The sequence below is a fragment of the Mastomys coucha genome, unplaced genomic scaffold, assembly GCF_008632895.1.
Source record: "Mastomys coucha isolate ucsf_1 unplaced genomic scaffold, UCSF_Mcou_1 pScaffold18, whole genome shotgun sequence".
In the NCBI taxonomy this organism is placed as follows: domain Eukaryota; kingdom Metazoa; phylum Chordata; class Mammalia; order Rodentia; family Muridae; genus Mastomys; species Mastomys coucha.
The window spans coordinates 32,387,246-32,394,718 of record NW_022196900.1 but is presented as its reverse complement, the minus strand read 5'-3'; positions in this window follow the sequence as shown (position 1 = coordinate 32,394,718).

Genomic DNA, 7,473 nt, shown 5'->3' with positions numbered 1-7,473 from the left:
ACACACACACACAAACAACTTCAAAATATTAGCATAGATGAAGACTCTCTGAAAAGTATGCTAACACCATTGGAAATCACAAAAAATTGACAAAGGAAATTATGTGAAGATTAAAATGTTTTGTAACACAGAGGAACCAATAGCGAGGAAGAAGAAATGATCCACAGAATGGAGATAAATCTTTCTATTTATACATCTGATAGGAGAATATTATATATGACATACGAGGGACTTGAAGAATTGAAGAGAAAAAGAAATCATCCAATTAGTAAATGGACTAATGAACTAAGACACTTTTTCAAAGAAGTAATGTAAATGAGCAATAAATGCTTTTTAAAAATTAATTTTTCTACACTTCACATTTTATTCCCCCCATTCCTGTCTGACTGTTTTACATTACATACTTCCTCCCCACCCCCTGTCTCCATGTCAATGTCCCCACCCATGACCCCATCTGACCTCTAAACTCCCTGGTGCCTGCAGTCTCTTGAGGGTAAGGTGCATCATCTCTGAACACAGACCCGGCAGTCCTCTACTGTATATGTGTTGGGGGCCTCATATCAGCTGGTGTATCCTGCCTGGTTGGTGGCCAGTGTTCGAGAGATCTTGGAGGTCCAGATTAATTGAGACTGCTGGTTTTCCTACAGGATCACCCTTCTCCTCAATGTTTTTCAGCCTTCCCTAATTCAACAACAGGGGTCAGCTGCTTTTGTCCATTGGCTGGGTGCAAATATCTGCATCTGACTCTTTCACCTGCTTGTTGAGTAGTCTGGAGTTCTGTCATGCTAAGTTCCTTTTTTGTGAGCACTCCATTGCCTCAGTAATAGTGTCAGGTCTTGGGACCTCCACTTGAGCTGGTTCCCACTTTGGCCTGTTCCTGGACCTTCATTTCCTCAGGCTCCTTTCCATTTCCATCCCTGTAATTCTTTTAGACAGGAACAATTATGGGTCAGAGTTATGACTGTGGGATAGCTCCTCTCTCCCTCATTTGATCCCTTGTATTCCTGCTGGAGGTGGGCTTTATAAGTTCCCTCTCCCTTCTCTGGGGCATTTCATCTAAGGTCCCTTCCTTTGAGTCCTGAGATCCTCTCACCTCCCAGCTCTCTGGTGCATTCCTCACCTATCCCCAACCCCCAAATAAGGTCACTATGAACATAGTGGAATACATGTCCCTTGGCATGGTGGGGCATCTTTTGAGTTTATTTCCAAGAGTGGTATAGCTGGGGCTTCAGGTAGATCTATTTCCAATTTTCTGAGGAACCTCCAGATTGATTTCCAGTGTGGTTGTACCAGTTTCCAGTCCCACCAGCAATGGAGAAGTGTTCCTCTTTCTCCACATCCTTTCCAACATGTGTTGTTACCTGAGATTTTGATTTCAGCCATTCTGATTGGTGTAAGGTAGAATCTCAGGGTTGTTTTGACTTGCATTTCTCTGATCACTCGGGACTTGGCCTTGAAAAAGCTTCAACAGCATTACTTATAAAAAAATACAAATTTCCAGGCACTGGTGGCACATACCTTTAATCCCTACACTTCAGAGGCAGAGGCAGGCAGATTTCTGAGTTCAAGGCCAGCCTGGTCTATAGAGTGAGTTCCAGGACAGCCAGGGCTACACAGAGAATCCCTGTCTCAAAAAACAAAAAAACAAAAAACAAAAAAACAAAACAAAAAACCAACCCCCCCTAAAACAAAAATCATCAACAACAACAACAACAGCAAAAAAAACAAAAATACAAATTAAAGTTGCTTTCACATTCCATTTTATCTCAGTCAGATGTCTATCATCAAACAAATGGAAGTATGGTCAAGAATATGGAGAAAGAGGAGTCCTTATACATTGTCTACATGGATGTATGTTGGTATAGTCATTATAGAAATTGGTATGTAGACATACATTTTTTTATATGATCCTGCCTTATCACTCCTGGGTGCACTTCCATAGGATCCTAATTAAGTATATTGTGGACATATTTGTACATCCTTGTTTACTGTTCACAATATAAAAGAAGTGGATCAAGCCTAGATATCCATCATCAGATAGAACGCAATATGTAAATACCAAAAAATTTATTCAGCCACAAAGAAAATTGAAATCATGATACTTGCAGGAAAATGCATAGAAGAAGAGATCATCATGTTTAAATGAAATGTATCATACTCAAAAAGAAAAAGTAGTACATGTTTTCGCTCAGATGCAAAAACCTAGATTTAAGTGTGTATGGGTATAATGAAATTAGAAAGGGTACCATGAGAAGAGATGAAAAGTTCATAAGCTGGGGGCAGTAGTATTGTGAGTTACATGTGACATTGAATCATTCAGTGGGAGGAAAGTCATCAAAAGATGGGGGAAAGAAAAGTAGGGGTGGAGATAAATGTCAAATTGCTATAATGAAATCTATTACTTATATGCTGACTTAAAAATAGAGAAAAACTGTAAAATATTAAAAATCATTACCTATCATTGTATTTGACATCAATAAGAGGCAAAAAAAGCATTCATTGATTTATTTTTATTTTTATTTTAAAGGCAGAACTAATACCTTTCCTAAAGAGAATAGGACATTTGATTCTGAACTTCAGCTGAGTTACCTTGGCATTTTGTGGCCCTTGAGTAGTTATAAATAGTGTCCTGACTATCCCCTTTGCCTCTTCAATGGGTAATGAAAACTGCCTGACAGTGTTGCATAAAGATGAAATGAGACATAACAAAAAAAATTCTTTCCTTGTAAATGCTGATAAGTTTTTACCTGCCCTACTTCTCCAAGTTGCTTAAATGAACTGGAGACACCAACTAAAAACAAAAGTGAAGAATCTGCCTGTCCCCATCTACACACAGCTGTGATTTGAATGTGCCCTCTTTTCTCTAAAACACAGGCTGAAATTTAATCCTCATTAAACAATATTAGGAAGTGGGGTCAAGTGAACTGTTACAAAGAGATCAGTGATCTGGTTTCATGAATAGATTTTTTTCATGTATATACTGAATGGGTTATGGAATAATGGTGTTCCTGTAGAATGAATTTCCAATAAAAGTCAGCTTGGCCATGAGTCAGTCAACATTCTCATATCTCTATGAGATGTCCCATACCACCTCAGGACTATGTACTAAGAAAGTCATCACCAGTGAGTGGTAGCCTTTTGGCTTTTGAATAAGAACTTTGAACCAAAGTACAACTTTTCTTTATAATGTGACTATTCTTTGGCAGTATTTTATTAGCAACAGAAAGTAGAGTAAGATACTCAGGCTAGCATCCTTCCTGGAATCACTGAGTGAGTACTTTCCCTCACTTTTGCCAGGTTCACAGGATGCCTCACCTAAGTGTCTTCTTTTACATGGCCTTACTTTTTAAGGACATCACATTAGATTGGTGCCTTATTTTAACTAGTTATGTCTATAAAGACCCTTTCTCTTTTGAAGATCACTCACTAGGGGATTGAGATGGGGGTGGGAGGGCTCAGTATAGCTTCACTGTTTTTTTTCTATTCCTCTTTCTATTTACTTTAGGTTAGAGTGATAAAACAGTTAAACTCTTCACAAACATGAGCAATTAAGCTTCCAAAAGGACAAAGAGAAAAGATTATATTTCTTATTAGAAGCTATTCTTTTTTATTCCTTATCTTTTCCCAGTCGTTGCTCTTTAAAAAGATGTGAGATAGCCTAGCCAGTAAAAAGTCTAGCCTTCAATGTCTGGGACCTCTTTTTAATCCTCAGAACTCATGGACTCAGAATGTAAAATTAAAGAACCAGTTCTTGAAAGTTGTCCTGTGATTCTTACATGAGTGTCTTGGCATGTTCCTGTAATCACATATGCACACACACACACATACCAATACAACTAAATATATTTTTAAATTTAAGATATGCAACATATATTTTATCAATGGAAAGTTTCATCTTTCCTTCTTTTGGATGAACTATGGACATATATTCAAGATTTTTATATGGTAGATGTTCGTCTTTTCTATTATGTTCTGTATCTCATCTACTGAATGCTTTACTTGTATGTGTATGGAGTAACTGATATTTTAAACTTTTCTATACAATCTTATGGCTTATCACTAATTTTTAAAATTTATTTTATTTCTTTTTTCTTTTTTGTTTTTGGTTGTAGGGAATTGTTTCCATGTTTGGGTATGGTGAGATTGTCCAAAACTTGCTATTCGCTTTCGGCATGTACACATCAGTGTGGTTTGATATATAAGTTTGAGGTCAGCCTGGGGTACATAAAATACCACTACAGATTGGTCAATCTCATGTTAGCTTCAAGTGAATTGAATGAGTTTGAAATGCACTTACCTCAGTTCTTAACAAAATTTTTATGTACACTCCACAGTCTAGTCTCTGTTTCTTCCCCATTTTGCAACCTTCTCCTCGTGCTACAATGTGGGGCTACTACTATTACAACCTCACACTCGTTTTCAATATCAATTTGTAACATCATGGCTGGGCCACCAGTTTCAACGCATGTACCCTGTCTGTCCCACACAAGATCCCTTCCCAAAGGCACTCCATCCATTTGTACTTTGCTTAAAATCACTAAGCCCACATCAATCATCAAAGTGACATTTGCTTCTGTGATATGACACTGATTGTCAAGGAGAAAGATGAGGGTGACTAAACACAATAGTAAATTTCTGTCTAGAGAATATGTTAATTATGTTAAAATATTTTATTAAAATATGCTGAAGTTTAAAAGAGTCAGGATTACAGAATTATACTTAAAATACCTAATACTAGAAAATGACATAAGAGGATTCTTTCATAAAGTTTGGATAAATTGGCAAGTCAAGTTTGTGACATACTTCATTTTCTGGTTGAAGTTTATATACTTGCTTCCTCAGTCAAATGTTAAGGACAGGGGCAGACTCAGTAAGAAATAGATCTCATCAGCTCTGCTTATCCAAAGCTGCAGGATGCTCATGATATGGGGAAATAATGGGATACTTTCAGGAGTCCCAGTGAGGATAAATATTTATGGTGTGACAGAAACCAGAGATCTCAAACCAGACCAATGACTCATTGCAATGAACATTTGCAAGTCAAGATGTGTGGACAAAGGGATATAATGTTTGACACATGGAGACATATTAAGCTTCCACAATGAGATGTTTTCTGTATTGTTTATTTGTGTGTATTATTTTTTGAAGGAGTTTGCAAGGGTGAAGGGCTGATATGAGAGAATGGAAAGATTAGTGGGACTTGGGTGGTACATGTTGCAAAACTCACAATGAATCAATAAAAAGTTTTTAACTAAGAATAGACCTTCAATAATAACTCACCTACTATGAAAATGAGGACAAATTCTAGGATTCAGGTAAGTCACTCAGGAGATAAAAGCCTTGCTAATGAGGAGGTGGAGAGATGACTCACTGGTTTAGAGTTCTTACTGATCCTGCAGAGGATCAGGATTCTAATCTGGGAACTCACATGTCAGCCCACAACTGTCTGTAACTCCTAATCATGATGCTTCCTTTTAGCCTCCTTACATAGTAGGCACACGTGAGATGTATATACATACATGCAGGAAAATATTCATGCACATAAAATAAAAGCACAGAACTGTTTAAAAGGTTGCTGATGAGATTTTAAACAAGATCAATTGGGAAAAATAGGATGTTTATAAATTGTTTCTCACTGAAGATTCCACAATTCTATATACATAGAAAATCCTGAGTTCTATGAGAACAGGCCTTTCTCAATCATTCAAAGAAAAATTTCCTTAGATGAATTCATTACAGTTCAAATGTAGATTAAAAGAGATTGTATTTCTCCTCTAGAACATGAATAAATATAAAAGGAAAGGAAAGTACAAATTATGAACTTGTATTTTTCTTATTGACTTAAAGAATCTTATTTTTTATAATTTACATTAACATTTGATCTGAAAATGTTTAAACTTTAAAAGACTAAATGATCTTGTTTTAAAATAATTTCATTTTGTTATTGAAGTAATTTAAACTCACTTAAGTAGTATTTTATTCTACTTTCAACCCATGAAAAATCAATTGTGAGAATTTCCATTCCATTATAAACATTTAGAAATACACACAAAATATTTGAAACAAATATTTTTAGACATAGACAACAGACAGCTAAGGAAATTAACTCTTGAGGGAAAAGAAACTCAAGGATTGTGTTCGGCTTCCTGCCTGCAGACTTTCTTCAGGTCCCAGTTCATGGTAGAACACTCCTAAATTCTTTTAGAATTAGGTGTAATTGTATTATTTGGGGATATTCCACTTCTAGAATAATGACATGGAGACCTAATATATTTATTAATAAATCACAAGCACTATAGATGGGTATATACTTATCTTTCCTAACCCAATTATGGGGCTATGTCCCAGCCATGCACCTGGTTACTTGCTGTCTTAGTCTCACCCTGGCTGCCCTTGCCCCAACCATGTCCTAATGGTGACTTCTTCCTGCTGTGTCCTGTCATGGCTTTCTCCACCTGGGACATACCCCACAGAGGTTTCAGAAGTCCTGCCTTAACTCTCCTGCCCAGCTATTGGCTGATAAACTCTTTATTCACCAATCAGAGGTGATAGAGAACAATTTTTACACAATAATAAGACAGGAAATGCTTCAATAATGACAGTACCACAGTTCAGAACTGCAAGCAGATCACTGGGGTACAGAAATTAGTATCTGAATACAGAGTGCATAAACCCATCCTCCTACAATTAAGGTAACATAAATTTGAATTAAGGACACCCATGTTGCTAAATTTTCAGAGCAAAGTACAGCAGACAAAGGAGTTAACCAGACAAGCTCAGGAGAGTGGAAGAAATGATCATTCTAATAAATAATAATAATAATAATAATAATAATAATAATAATAATAATGATGATTTATTATTTTTAGTAAAACTAAAATTTTGATCCTAGCATGTGCCAGTTTAAAATCCCACAAGGCTGCAGGAAGAACCACAAGAAAATTTCCAGAGCTAAACAGTTCTCAGAGCATGGGGTGGGTGATAGCACATGCTGTTAATTTCAGCACCCAGGAAGTAGAGGCAGGCAGATCTCTAGAGTTCAAGGCTAGTCCAGTATATAGAGAGAGTTCCAGGACAGCCACAGCTACACAAAGAAACCCTGACTGAAAAAACCAACCGACCAACCAACCAAACAGAAAGAAACATAGCAGGCAATGGTTTGTATCTCAGTCTGGAATATGGGGACCCAGCATGTAAGTCTTGCTGGTGGAGCTGACTTACCCTATTTAAGTGCTAGCATAGAACTCCTGTTAAAAATCTTTTAAATTCAGGAGATCACAAGTAAACAAATAGAAACACTTAAAGAGCAAACTCAAAAATCCCTTAAGACATTGCAGGAAAACACAAACAGGTGAAGGAATTGAGTAAAACCATCTAGGACCTAAAAATGGAAGTCTGAACAATAAAGCAATCACAAAGAGAGACAACTCTGGAATTAGAAATCTTAGGTAAGAAGTCAGGAAACATAGATGC